The sequence below is a fragment of the Microcaecilia unicolor genome, chromosome 5, assembly GCF_901765095.1.
Source record: "Microcaecilia unicolor chromosome 5, aMicUni1.1, whole genome shotgun sequence".
Classification (NCBI taxonomy): Eukaryota; Metazoa; Chordata; class Amphibia; order Gymnophiona; family Siphonopidae; genus Microcaecilia; species Microcaecilia unicolor.
In genome coordinates, this window is record NC_044035.1 from 351,323,786 (window position 1) to 351,338,684 (window position 14,899).

General features: G+C 46.1%; 1 protein-coding gene across 1 annotated transcript in view; it reads right to left on the reverse strand.

The window, feature by feature from the left end:
- The window catches only part of ZCCHC14 (zinc finger CCHC-type containing 14), a 198,245-nt gene that overhangs the window by 20,011 nt on the left and 163,335 nt on the right, over positions 1 to 14,899 (reverse strand). The gene's annotated exons all lie outside the window — the stretch shown is intronic.

The following is a 14,899-nucleotide window of genomic DNA, read 5'->3' on the forward strand; positions in this document are numbered from 1 at the left end:
CGCCTATGCCCACCATATAAGGGCCATCTTGTGTGGGATCATCCCACACAAGATGGCCCAATGGCCACTTAATTTCAATTCTTAGGGCACAGCATGTTGTCCTTAGTTCCAGAAGATTGATGCAAAGTATTTTTTTTCCTGGATTCATCAGGGACCCTGGGTGTACAATCCATTTTTGTTTGCTTCATAGTCTAAGCTAGCCATATCTGTGGTTAGGACAACTGAATGCTGATGAATATAGAAGAGCATGCCCTTGCCTGGAATGGGAAAGGACAGTCACAAATATAGAGTCTCTGAACCTTCAAAGTAAATAGGCAGTTCCTATAGCTTCCTGGTTTCTTGGGTCCAATGGAATTTTAGCATTCACTGACTATATCTCATATGTGAATTTTATGGACTCGAAGTCTCGAGACCCAACATCTTCAGTATGGCCCTGGCTGAATTCAGCTGACACCACTTCACTTCTTCCACGTAGACATTAAATCCTATTTGACTCATGTGTAACAGAACCTCTATAAAATTCAAGAGAGATGCTGAGCCGAGTATGGAGTGGGGATTACCAATTACAAACTCTAGCAACTTAAAGCTTCTACGTTTATGATGGTAAGGCTTGCAGCCCTATTGCTATATGAGATGAGAACCTCTGGACATGCCTTCTTAAGTGAAAATTTTGCTTCCCGAGTTCCTGAAATATTAAATGGTGGTCTCTGAGAACTTCCAACTCCAATTTTATCCAAGATGATCTCCAATACCAGGCACGTCAGTGGCCCTTCCCTTCATGTTCTCCCTGAAAGTTAGGTGCCCATAACCATCAGAATCTGCATGGATCCATAACCACCGCAAAAGTTCTTGATGCTGTCTAAAAAGCATCTTATCCATTTGGCAGGGATAAGATACTTTATGCACTTTTCACTCAGACAATAGTGAATGGAATTCATCTCAGGCACAGTCCTTTTGAGATGCTTAATGAATCCCTGTAACTTTTAAAAATTGGTGTGTGAACTCTGGTAGGATGCTATGAATTTTTATTTATTACATTTGTACCCCACATTGTCCCACCTATTTGCAGGCTCAATGTGGCTTACATAGCGCCGTGGGGCAAAAGCCTCCTTCGGTCAATAAACAAATATAGAGCAATGTATTACAAATGAAATAGATATGTACAGACATAATAGGAAACATAGAGAGGGAAGTTATATAAAGTTCACTAAGTTCAAAAAAAGCCTGGGTTTGAGTCGCTGGATTCAGGACCAGTGCATAGGACTTTTGGCAGGTCCCCGAAGGGGGTTTCCGGCGTCGAAGGCCACTATAGCCTGCTGGCTTAAGGAACTCATTTTTTCTGCTTATCTGCTTTCAGGGCGGTCGCCGCCTGAAGCGTTTAAAGCGCACTCTACGAGGGAAATGTCCTCTTCGTGGGCTGAAATGGGTGTCTTCTCTTCAAGAGATCTGTTGTGCAGCTACCTGGGCTTCTCAGTTCTCATTTGTGCGGCATTACAGGCTGGATGTGGCAGCGTGGCAGGATGCGCATGTTGGAGCACAAGTGCTTGTTCGCAGAGTTGCCTGTTCCCACCCTACTTAGGGAGTGCTTTGGTACATCCCATCAGTTAATGGATTCATCTGCTGTTGATGACAAGGAAGGGAAAATTAGGTTCTTACCTTGATAATTTTCTTTCCTTTAGTCATAGCAGATAAATCCATGATCCCTCCCTGACTTTAGTTTTTGTACAGATGTTGCGTACAGACATTGTGCCTCGAGTACTTGAAGACAAGCTATCAGAGTTACTACATGCTGTTTTTATTGCAGGAGGTTGATAACTTCCCTCCTTGTTTGGTTATTGCTCTGGTTCAGGGGCGTTTGTTCTCTGTGAGGAAAGTTTATGTTATTTTGCCTTTCTTATTCACTCTGCTTTGGAAATTCTATTCAGGACCAGTGCATAGCATTTTCCTAACAAAGTCAGCCAACATCTGCTATTTATAGCTCAAGGGGATAGAGGGATGCTTCTTAAAAATGTTTTGAATCATTTCAACATGGATTTCATAGGATGTTGCAGTGGGAATCAGTCATATTTTATGATTGACGTTTTACTAATCAGTACAATGGAACATGGCGTTCCCTCATTCTCTTATGCACCACCTAGTTGAGAGTGAAAGGACAAATAGTAGATGATGGCTGAGAATGACCTGCACGGTCCATCCAGTCTGCCCAACAAGATAAACTCACATGCTACTTTTTGTGTATACCTGTCCTTGATTTGTATCTGCCATTTTCAGGGCACAGACTATAGGGTCTGCCCAGCACTAGCCCCGCTTCCCATCACCAGCTCTGCCACCCAATTTCCGGTAAGCTTCTGAGGATCCATTCCTTCTGAACAGGATTCCTTTATGTTTATCCCACGCATTCTGGAATTCCGTTACAGTTTTCATCTCCACCACCTCCCTTGGGAGGGCATTCCAAGTATCCATCACTCTCTCCGTGAAAAAATACTTCCTAACATTTTTCTTGAGTCTGCCCCCCTTCAATCTCATTTCATGTCCTCTAGTTCTACCACCTTCCTGTACTTGGAGGTTGAATAAATATGCCTTAGACACTCCTTCGACCTGCAATTAAAAAGGAATAGACTTGGTCATAAATCTACACAAAAATCAGAGAAGGAGAGTTCCTCAGGAGACTGCTGTGGCTCATAAAGGACTCCCATGAAGGTACAGAGCCATACCACAAACTGGAAATTACTGCTGAGGGTGTGCCAATCTTGGTGCTGAGAGAAAACTCCCAGGGCACTGGAGCTGACCAAGGATGAATGTCTGGAGAAGCTTCTCTCAGAGATTGTTTGACTATGACTTACTGCCAGCATCAAAACTCCAAGCACAAAACTCACTAAACAGCTGAAAATGCTAGGCACTGCCAAGAAAGCTGCAGTAGGCGATTACTTGGTGCTCTTTATGTGAGGAGTGGACTGCCTCTGCCACTGGTCTCTGAAACTGCTGATCCAATGAGCTGATGGGAAGCAGCAAAAGAAGCAACTTTCTTTGGGGCCTCTCAACATGTCCTGAAATCTTGGTGCAGCAAGTGTACTGGTCGGGAGATAGAACATCCCTCTATGTGCAATTGTTTCTGGAGTGGTAGTATACACTCCAGTTTCAGGGCTGTGCATGAAAGGAGATCAGTACTGATGTATTTTCTCCGACAGGCCCTCAATTCATTCTCTACTCAGCTCTGTGCTAAGTGCACAGACTAGGAGAACATGACCCCTCTTAATCTTGGGAGTCTATCCATAAGCTTTGGTTTCCTAGCAGCTCTGATCCTCCACAGAAGTTGCTATCTATTTGGAGCTACAGTGGGGAAAACAGTATAAAATGTGAGGAAATAAATGATTCTTACGTTTCTTTGGACTCTAGCTTCGTTTGTTGGAATTCATACTTGCCAAAGCAAAAAAAAAAAAAAAAAAAAAAAAAGAGGCTGGGAATATTAAGTCATCAAACATGAGGAAGAAACAGCAATAAAACAAAGTCTACAATAAAACCACCTTGTATATTAAAGAAATGATTCATGCAATAAACATGGCCACGTTTTGCCTAAAAAGTATGCATTAGAGGCCATCTGTTGACAAATCACTACATCAATAATTCAAACATCTAAAAAAAAAATTCAATAAATGGTAAAAACAAAGATTGCAAACACTGTAATTACAACAAACACATAAAAAGCCAATTGGCAAACAATTTAGTAAACAATGATAAAATTTTAAACAAAAAAAGTTCTCATGTTTTTCTTTCTTGAAGGATTTCCCTATAAGGAAAGGCTGAAATGGCTAGGGCTCTTCAGCTTGGAGAAAAGACGGCTGAGGGGAGATATAATAGAGGTCTATAAAATAATGAGTGGAGTGGAATGGGTAGATGTGAATTGCTTGTTTACTCTTTCCAAAAATACTAGGACTAGGGGGCATGAGATGAAGCTTCAAAGAAGTAAATGTAAAACAAATTGCAGAAAATGTTTCTTCATTCAATGTATAATTAAACTCTGGAATTCGTTGCCAGAGAATGTAGTAAAAGCAGTTAGCTTAGCGGGGTTTAAAAAAAAAAAAAAAAAAAAAAAAAAAAAAAAAAAGGCTTGGATGGCTTCCTAAAGGAAAAGTCCATAGACAGTTATTAAAATAGACTTGGGGAAAATTCACTGCTTATTTCTAGAATAAGCAGCATAAAACATATTGTACTTTTTTGGGATCTTGCCAGGTACTTGTGACCTGGATTGGCCAATATTACAAACAGGATGCTGGGCATGATGGACCTTCGGTCTAGTCCCAGTAAGGCAATACTTATGTACTTATTTAGGATGTATTATAACAAAAATTAGTCCTTTCATTTTATCTCCATACAGATTTAAAAAATTAGAAAACTGAAAAACAGAACATACATACTATGAATTATTTTTGTATCAAGACTGATGCAATAGTTCAAGACAGAATATCCACTAAAGCACCTTACGAATGAAAACATTATATTTATTTTGAATAAACATCATTAAATTATAGGCCAGCTCACATGGTGAATAATGTTACAAATCACATTATAGAAATATTTCTAAATTGTCATATCAATTACTGCTCAAAATTCAAAACAGAATCTAAAAGATATCACATGAATACTATAAATACACTACTCAAAGTGAATTTTTTTGATAAATATACATTAAATATTGACAATTCTAACCATTTTAATTCCATGCAGTACAGCAGAAAACACACAAAACTAAAATGAAAATGTTGCAAGACTTACCAAAACACTGTCTAAAAACACCACCATTATTTCTTCAAACTGCAACTTCATAGCACCAAAAAACAAACGTGGTCTAAGAATACTGCCATCATTTTAATCATCATGTTTCCCTCGTCATGATCTGATTGACAGCTATGGACCCATCTTAATCTTGTGATATTTAAACCCCAAGCTACAAATTCCCATCTTAATTTATTCAATCTATATTACTACTCTAAAATAACCATTCTTGTTTAAGGACTGCTAAAATGATAGAACTCCAAACTGTTTCAGTATTTCTCAAAAAATGTAACCCAATATTTGTAAGATAAAAACTAAAATATTAAAATTGCCACAAGCTAAGACTAGTACCTAAGGGTGGTAAAGCGAAAGATACATACCTGTAACAGGTATTCTCCGAGGACAGCAGGCTGATTGTTCTCACATCTGGGGTGACGTCCACGGCAGCCCCCTCCAACCGGAAGAGTTTCACCAGCAAACTCAAAAAAGTCTTGCGGAATGTCCCGCGCGCGGGGCACGCCCACCGCACATGCGCGGCCATCTTCCCGCCCGTGCGCTCCCACTCAGTTAAATGAAAAAGCAAATAAATAAGAAATAATTCCAAAGGGGAGGAGGGAGGGTTGGTGAGAACAAACAGCCTGCTGTCCTCGGAGATTACCTGCTAAAGGTATGTATCTTTCGCTTTCTCCGAGGACAAGCAGGCTGCTTGTTCTCACATCTGGGGTATCCCTAGCTTCCAGGCTCACTCAAAACAACAAAGAGGGTCAATTGGGCCTCGCAACGGCGAGGACATAACAAAAATTGACCTACGAAGAACAACTAACAGAGTGCAGCCTGAACAGAATAAAAATGGGCCTAGGGGGGTGGAGTTGGATTCTAAACCCCAAACAGATTCTGCAGCACTGACTGCCCAAACCGACTGTCGCGTCGGGTATCCTGCTGGAGGCAGTAATGAGATGTGAATGTGTGGACTGATGACCACGGCGCAGCCTTGCAAATCTCTTCAATAGTGGCTGACTTCAAGTGGGCCACTGACGCCACCATGGCTCTAACACTATGAGCCGTGACATGACCCTCAAGAGTCAGCCCAGCCTGGGCATAAGTGAAGGAAATGCAATCTGCTAGCCAATTGGAGATGGTGCGTTTCCCGACAGCAACCCCCTTCCTATTGGGGTCAAAAGAAACAAACATTTGGGCAGACTGTCTGTGGGGGCTTGTCCGCTCCAGGTAGAAGGCCAATGCTTTCTTGCAGTCCAATGTGTGCAACTGACGATCAGCAGGGCGGGTATGTGGACGGGGGAAGACAATTGACTGGTTCAGATGGAACTCCGACACCACCTTTGGCAGGAACTTAGGGTGAGTACGGAGGACTACTCTGTTATGATGGAATTTGGTATAGGGAGCATGGGCTACCAAGGCTTGAAGCTCACTGACCCTACGAGCTGAAGTAAATGCCACCAAGAAAATGACCTTCCAGGTCAAGTACTTCACATGGCAAGAATCCAGTGGCTCAAAAGGAGGTTTCATCAGCTGGGTGAGGACAACATTGAGATCCCATGACACTGTAGGAGGCTTGACAGGGGGCTTTGACAAAAGCAAACCTCTCATGAATCGAACGACTAAAGGCTGTCCAGAGATAGGCTTACCCTCTACACAGGAATTGTAAGCACTAATCGCACTAAGATGGTTCCTTACTGAGTTGGTTTTGAGACCAGACTCCGATAAGTGCAGAAGGTATTCAAGCAAGCAGGGTCTGTGTAGGACAAGAGTGAGGATCTAAGGCCTTGCTGTCACACCAGACGGCAAACCTCCCCCACTTGAAAAAGTAACTTCTTAGTGGAATCTTTCCTGGAAGCAAGCAAGACTCGGGAGACACCCTCAGAAAGACCCAAGGCGGCGAAATCTACGCTCTCAACATCCAGGCCGTGAGGGCCAGAGACTGGAGGTTGGGATGCAGAAGCGCCCCCTCGCTCTGAGGGTTGGAAATCACTCCAATTTCCATGGTTCTTTGGAAGACAACTCCAGAAGACGAGGGAACCAGATCTGACGGGACCAAAAGGGCACGATCAGAATCATGGTGCTGCGGTCTTGCTTGAGTTTCAGTAAAGTCTTCCCCACCAAAAGTATGGGAGGATACGCGTACAGAAGGCCGGTCCCCCAATGCAGGAGGAAGGCGTCCGACGCTAGCCTATTGTGGGCTTATAGCCTGGAACAGAATCGAGGCAGCTTGTGGTTGGTCTGCGTGGTGAAAAGATCCACCGAGGGGGTGCCCCATTCCTGGAAGATCTTGCGTACCGCACTCGAATTGAGCGACCATTCGTGCGGTTGCATAAGTCTGCTCAACCTGTCGGCCAGACTGTTTACGCCTGCCAGGTATGTGGCCTGGAGAAGCATGCCGTGCTGGCGAGCCCAGCGTCACATCCCGATGGCTTCCTGACACAAGGGGCGAGATCCGGTGCCCCCCTGCTTGTTGATGTAGTACATCGCAACCTGATTGTCCAAATTTGGATAACTTGAAAGGACAGTCGATCTCTGAAAGCCTTGTGCGCGTTCCAGACCGCTCTCAACTCCAGGAGGTTGATCTGAAGACCTGACTCCTGGAGGGACCACAGTCCTTGAGTGTGAAGCCCATCGACATGGGCTCCCCACCCCAGGAGAGATGCATCTGTCGTCAGCACCTTTTGCGGCTGAGGAATTTGGAAAGGACGTCCCAACGTCAAATTGGACCGAATTGTCCACCAGTGGAGTGAATTGCGGAAACTGGTGGGCAGCCGGATTGCATCCTCTAGATATCACTGGGAAGCTAGGGTCCTTTGAGCAGGTCTCATGTGAAGATGAGCCATGGGAGTCACATGGACTGTAGAGGCCATATGGCCCAGAAGTCTCAACATCTGCCAAGCTGTGATCTGCTGGGACGCTCTTGCCCGGGAGGTGAGGGACAGAAGGTTCTGCGCTCTCGCCTTGGGAAGATAGGCATGAAACGTCTGTGAATTCAGCAGAGCTCCAATGAATTCGAGTGACTGGACCGGGCGGAGATGGGACTTTGGGTAATTTATCACAAACCCCAGTAGCTCCAGAAGTTGAACAGTCACCTGCATGGACTGAAGAGCTCCTGCCTCCGAGGTGCTCTTCACCAGCCAATCGTCGAGATAAGGGAACATATGCACCCCCAGCTTGTGCAGCGACGCCGCAACCACCACTAGGCATTTTGTAAACACCCGTGGCGCAGAGGCGAGCCCAAAGGGCAGCACACAATACTGGAAATGCTGTGTTTCCAGACGGAATCGCAGATACTGTCTGTGAGCTGGCAGTATCGGGATGGGAGTATAAGCATTCTTTAAATCCAGGGAGCATAGCCAGTCGTTTTTCCGAATCAGGGAAAGAAGGGTGTCTAGGGAAAGCATCCTGAACTTTTCTCGGACCAGATATTTGTTCAGGCCCCTCAGGTCTAGGATGGGACGCATCCTCCCTGTTTTCTTTTCCACAAGGAAGTACCTGGAATAGAATCCCAGCCCTTCTTGCCCGGGTGGCACGGGCTCGACCGCAGTGGCGCTGAGAAGGGCGGAGAGTTCCTCTGCAAGTACCTGCCTGGGTGGGAGCTGAAAGACTGAGCTCCCGGTGGACAATTTGGCGGAACGGAGATCAAATTGAGGGCGTACCCGCACTGCACTATTTGGAGAACCCACTGGTTGGAGGTTAAGAGAGGCCACCTTTGGTGAAAAAATTTTAACTTCCCCCCGACCAGCAGATCGTCCAGCATGGGCACTTTTATGGCGGCTATGCTCTCCCGGATCCAGTCAAAAGCCCGTCCCCTTGCTTCTACTGGAGAGCTGCAGGGGCCTGCTTGGTTGCACACTGTTGACGCAAACGAGCGCGCTAGGGTTGCCCGGGAAGGCTGACCGGAAGGAGGATTGTACCTACGCTTAGTATAAGCATAAGGAGCAGTCTTCTTTCCCCTGAAAAATCGTCTACCTGATGAGGTAGATGCTGAAGGCGCCCGGTGGGAGAGGTTGTCAAGGGCGGTTTCCCGCTGGTGAAGCTGTTCGACCAACTGCTCGATTTTCTCACCAAAAATATTATCCCTCCAACAAGGGACATCCGCCAGCCACTGCTGGGTCCGGTTGTCCAGGTCAGAGGTGCGCAGCCATAAGAGTCTGCGCATCACTATACCTTTGGCAGCAGATCTGGATGCAACATCACAAGTGTCAAATACCCCTGGACAGGAATTTACGACACGCCTTCAGCTGCCTGTCCACCTCCTGAAAAGGCCTGGACTGCTCCGGAGGAAGCTTGTCAACCAGGTCCGTCAGTTGCCTCACATTATTCCGCATGTGAATGCTCGTGTAGAGCTGGTAAGACTGGATCTTGGTCACGAGCATGGAGGAATGATAGGACTTCCTCCCAAAAGAGTCCAGAGTGCGAGACTCGCGCCCCGGGGGCGCCAAGGTGGTACCCCTCGAATTCTTGGCTCTCTTGAGCGCAGAATCCACCACCACGGAGTCGTGTGGCAACTGAGTCCTCATCAGCTCCGGGTCGCTGTGGATCCTATACTGGGATTCGGCTTTTTTCGGGATGGTGGGGTTAGATAAGGGCTTCAGCCAGTTCCGAAACAGTGTCTCCTTTAGGACATTGTGCAATGGTACCGTGGAAGACTCTTTAGGTGGTGATGGATAGTCGAGGACCTCAAGCATCTCAGTCCTCGGCTCATCCACAGTAACCATGGGGAAGGGAATGCTCACAGACATGTCTCTAACAAAGGAGGCAAAGGAAAGGCTCTCAGGTGGTGAAAGCTTCCTTTCCAGTGAAGGAGTGGGGTCAGAGGGAAGACCACAGACCACAGGACTCCTCGGAAGAGAAATACCGGGGTCCTCCTCCTCCCCCCACGAGGCCTCCTCCTCGGTGTCGGACATGAGCTCAATGACTTCAGTCCGAAACCGGGCCCGTCTCGACTCAGAGGTCCTCGATGATAATGTTGAGAGGTGGACTCTTGCGCCGGCGGGGATGAAGCTCCCTCCATCGACGTCGATAAAGTCCACCTGAGTGGCGGCCGAGATCGATGCCGCAAGCGGTACCGGTGTCGGCGACCGCATCACAGGGCCAGCTGGCGCTTCCATCAATGGTGCCGATGGCGCAAGCACCCCGGCACCGGGAGAGACTGGCGCAGCAGCCCTTCCAGGATACCTGGAGGAATGGGCCGGAGGCGCTCGTCCAGAGTCTCTGTTGGGAAAGGCTGAGGGGCCGGTGCAGGAGTCGGAGATAGAATCTGCACAGGGCCAGGAGGCAGTACCGGACTGCCTGACGACCGATGCATCAACACCTCCTGGATGGAGGGGGAGCGGTCCTCCCGGCGTCGACGCTTCTCGGGTGCCGAATCCCTCGATGCCCCGGAGCTCCTGGTACCATGAGAAGGGGGCGACCGATGACGATGCTTCTTAGCTTGTTTCTTTTGATGCACGTCATCGGCGCTCCACGGTACCAACGAGGAGGACGTGGAATCCACACGCCTCCCTCTGAGTCGGGTCCGAAAGGGGTCGGTCCCGATGGGCCTGCACAGCAGGAACTGTCGAGGCAGGTGGAGGCCCACTCGACTGCTCACTGTGTATGAACAACTTAAAAATCTAAAGGGTGTGTATGAACAACTTAAAAATCTAAAGGTGGCCAAAGCAGTGGGACCGGATGGGATCCACCCCAGGATATTGAGGGAGCTCAGAGAGGTTCTGGCGGGTCCTCTTAAAGATTTGTTTAATAAATCCTTGCAGACGGGAGAGGTTCCGTGGGATTGGAGAACGGCGGAGGTGGTCCCTCTTCACAAAAGTGGTGATAGGGAAGAAGCTGGAAACTACAGGCTGGTAAGCCTCACTTCAATTATTGGAAAAGTAATGGAAGCAATGCTGAAGGAAAGGATAGTGAATTTCTTGGAAGCAAATAAGTTGCAAGATCCATGACAAAATGGTTTTACCAAAGGGAAATCGTGCCAAACGAATCTCATTGAATTCTTTGACTGGGTGACCGGAGAATTAAATCAAGGACGTGCTATGGACGTAATCTACTTAGATTTCAGTAAAGCTTTTGACACGGTTCCCCACAGGAGACTCTTGAATAAACTAGACGGGCTGAAGATAGGACCCGAAGTGGTGAACTGGATTAGGAACTGGTTGACGGGCAGATGCCAGAGGGTGGTGGTAAATGGAGTTCGCTCGGAGAGAAAGGTGAGTAGTGGAGTGCCTCAGGGATCGGTGCTGGGGCCGATTCTATTCAATATATTTTTGACTGATATTGCCGAAGGATTAGAAGGTAAAGTTTGCCTTTTTGCGGATGACACCAAGATTTGCAACAGAGTGGACACTCCGGAGGGAGTGGAAAGCATGAAAAAAGATCTGCGGAAGCTAGAAGAATGGTCTAACATTTGGCAATTAAAATTCAATGCGAAGAAATGCAAAGTGATGCACTTAGGGAGTAGAAATCCACGGGAGACGTATGTGTTAGGCGGGGACAGTCTGATAGGTACAGACGGGGAGAGGGATCTTGGGGTGATAGTATCTGAGGACCTGAAGGCGACAAAACAGTGTGACAAGGCGGTGGCTGTAGCTAGAAGATTGCTAGTCTGTATAGAGAGAGGTGTGACCAGCAGAAGAAAAGAGGTTTTAATACCCCTGTATAAGACGCTGGTGAGGCCCCACCTGGAGTATTGTGTTCAGTTTTGGAGGCCGTATCTTGTGAAGGATGTTAAAAAAAAAATGGAAGCAGTGCAAAGAAAAGCTACGAGAATGGTATGGGATTTGCGTTACAAGACGTATGAGGAGAGACTTGTTGACCTGAACATGTATACCCTGGAGGAAAGGAGAAAAAGGGGTGATATGATACAGACGTTCAAATATTTGAAAGGTATGAATCCGCAAACGAACTTTTTCCAGAGAGGGGAAGGCGGTAGAACTAGAGGACATGAAATGAGATTGAAGGGGGGCAGACTCAAGAAAAATGTCAGGAAGTATTTTTTCACGGAGAGAGTGGTGGATGCTTGGAATGCCCTCCTGCGGGAGGTGGTGGAGAGGAAAACGGTAACAGAATTCAAACATGCGTGGGATAAACATAAAGGAATCCTGCTCAGAAGGAAGGGATCCCCAGAAGCTTAGCCGGTGGTGGGAGGCAGGGCAGACTTATACGGTCTGTGCCAGAGCCGGTGGTGGGAGGCGGGGCTGGTGGTTGGGAGGCGGGGATAGTGCTGGGCAGACTTATACGGTCTGTGGCCTGAAAAAGACAGGTACAAATCAAGGTAAGGTATTCACAAAAAATGGCATATGTGAGTTTATCTTGTTGGGCAGACTGGGTGGACCGTGCAGGTCTTTTTACGCCGTCATCTACTATGTTACTATGTATGCTCCCAGCGAGAGGTGGTCGTCGGGCCTGAGGTACCTGCTCTCCTGAGGTCGATGCCATATCCGGTGTCGAAGTCGACGCCGTCGGTGCCGATGCTGTCAACGTCAAAGAGCCGGGCCAAGCTCCAAAAAGACGATCCCACTGAGCTTGTCTCGCCACCTGTGTCCGCTTTTTTAAGCTAAGACACAATTTGCACGCTTTGGGGTTATGCTGAGGCCCGAGGCACTGAAGGCACCAAGCATGGGTGTCGGAAAGCGAGATTGCCCGGCTGCACCGACCACACTTCTTGAAGCTGCTGGGAATCCTCAATGTCATCGACGGAAAAATAGCGGCGGCAAGGTCAAAATCGTCGATGGTGGCGACAACAGGAGCCACAAAAAGGAAAAACGTGGACGCGCGGCCAAAAGGGCCATGACGTCGGCGAAAGAAAACTTAAGGTGGCCAAAACTAGCACACTATGGGAAAAGTTTTTTTTTTTTTTTTTAATGAAAAGAACAGAAAAAGGAGCGCGGACAGCGCCACTAAACAAGAGAAAAAGCGAACAAATCGCTAGACTGTTTCCGAGGGCTGAGAGGAGAGGGACGCAAGGCAGTCTCTCTCCACCACGGAAAACGAAAAAACTGAGTGGGAGCGGTCGCGCACGGGTGGGAAGACAGCCGCGCATGCGCGGTGGGCGTGCCCCGCACGCGGGACCTTCCGCGAGACTTTTGAGTTTGCTGGTGGAACTGTTCCGGTTGGAGGGGGCTGCCGTGGACGTCACCCCAGATGTGAGAACAAGCAGCCCGCTTGTCCTCGGAGAACATACGTACACATTTTTCTGTTACAGCAAGCCTCCATTAATAACATATATAATGTATACTGATGGTAAGATTAATTGTGGCTCAAGAATACCCAATATTTAACATAGCCCTTTGATATCACTCATATACATGGTAAATAATTCCATTTAAAATTCATCACCTTATGTTCATATTTATCGTCTTACTACATCCAATACTTGAATTGATGCATGTTATATAACTAAATGCCCTTATTGACTTTGGTGATCCTATGAAGTGCATTCGTATGATCAAGTATGCAGTTTTCTAAATTTTATATAAACTGGGACAATAATATACTATGTTAAAAAAAAACCTGTGACAAAAATATACTATGTTTAAAAAAAAAAAACCTGTCTATGGCTCATAGTTTCATACTTTGTAGACTTAAAAGTGATTATCGGACGTAACTCCCTCATTTTGTGCGTTTTCTCCACAAAATAGAAATTATTCTAATGTTTTGAAACAGAAGCAAGCTCTTATCTTCACAATGCTAAAATGGTGCTAAGAATGAAGAACTGTATAGTAAGCACCTATTACAAAAGGCCTTTCAATGGTAGCTCAGGGTCCCTTTTACAAAGGGTGCAGAGGGTTAACGCACACCTAAGCAGCACTACCGCCAGGATAGTACGTGTGCCGGGTGGTAATTCTAATTTTGGTGCACGCCAAATCGTGCGATAGAAAATAATTTTCTACCACGGGGGCATTCCCGGCGCTAACCAGCAGCGCACCTATGTTGGCGGTTATTGCATAAGCCCTTACCACTAGGTCAATGGGTGGTGGCAGGGGCTCAGGCAGTACATAGGTGCGTGCTAGTTTTAATATTAGCGCAGGCCTATTTCCCAGACCATTAAAAAAAATAGCCTTTTTCCCAGTCGTGGTAAAAAAATGGCCCAGCCCGTGCCTAAAAGACGCACCCGTACTACCGCAGGCCACTCTTTACCGCGGCTTCATAAAAGAACCCTTTAGTGACATATCTTTTTATGACAGGCAAACCTTTTCTTGTATTGACATTTGCCAGTCCAGTTCATGCTTTCACAATAAAAGGTGAAGTATGCTTAAATTATCACACAAGTGGCATAGCAGAAACTATCCTAGTTCACTAAGGAGCCCTATTACTAAGCTGCACTAAGAAATGGGATGAACGCACCCTTACACAGGACTTTCCCCGCAGCTAAGCCCATTTCTAGCACAGCTGTAAATTCAGCTCATTTCTATTATATCTTTTTCTGGCTGTACGCTGATGTTGACATTAAATAAAAATGCGGGAGCTCCCGTATTATGGACATGCGAACCAGTTAGCACTGGGGTAATGTTGGCATGCTGATTAGTGCATCCATGTCCATTTTCTGCCCCTAACATACATACCCCTTTAAAAAAAAAATACCAGCAGAGATAGCAAAACTAACCCAGAACACTGTAGCGCATCCTGCATCAGGCCATTTCTGCTGCACTAGGTAAGGGTGTACGTTAGCACCTAACACAGCTTAGTAAAATGTACCTATCACACTGAGAGGCCAATTATACTGTTACAATGATATCTAAAGTATAAACTGAGTTAAAAAGTCAAATATAAACATTGCTGAACATGCACCATTAAACTGAAGATGAAAAACAAAGGAAAAAAAATCTGATTGTATATGACTAACAATATATTAGCATCTATACTTGCTTCTAATTTCAAATGAAGTGTGTATATGACTAATATATTATCATCCATACATTTTGTTAATTTTCAAATGGTGTGTGTGCGCGCAAATTGGTACTATTTACTTCAAAAAAAAGTTCACACACTGATATTCATAGTACTTGATCAGTAAAACATGGCCAATATCAGGTTTACTACATGAATTTTTTTTTTTGTTTTAAATGACCAAGGTGTTTTTTTTTTGTAGACCCTTTATTTGGTGAGGTTTCTTACACTTAATCAC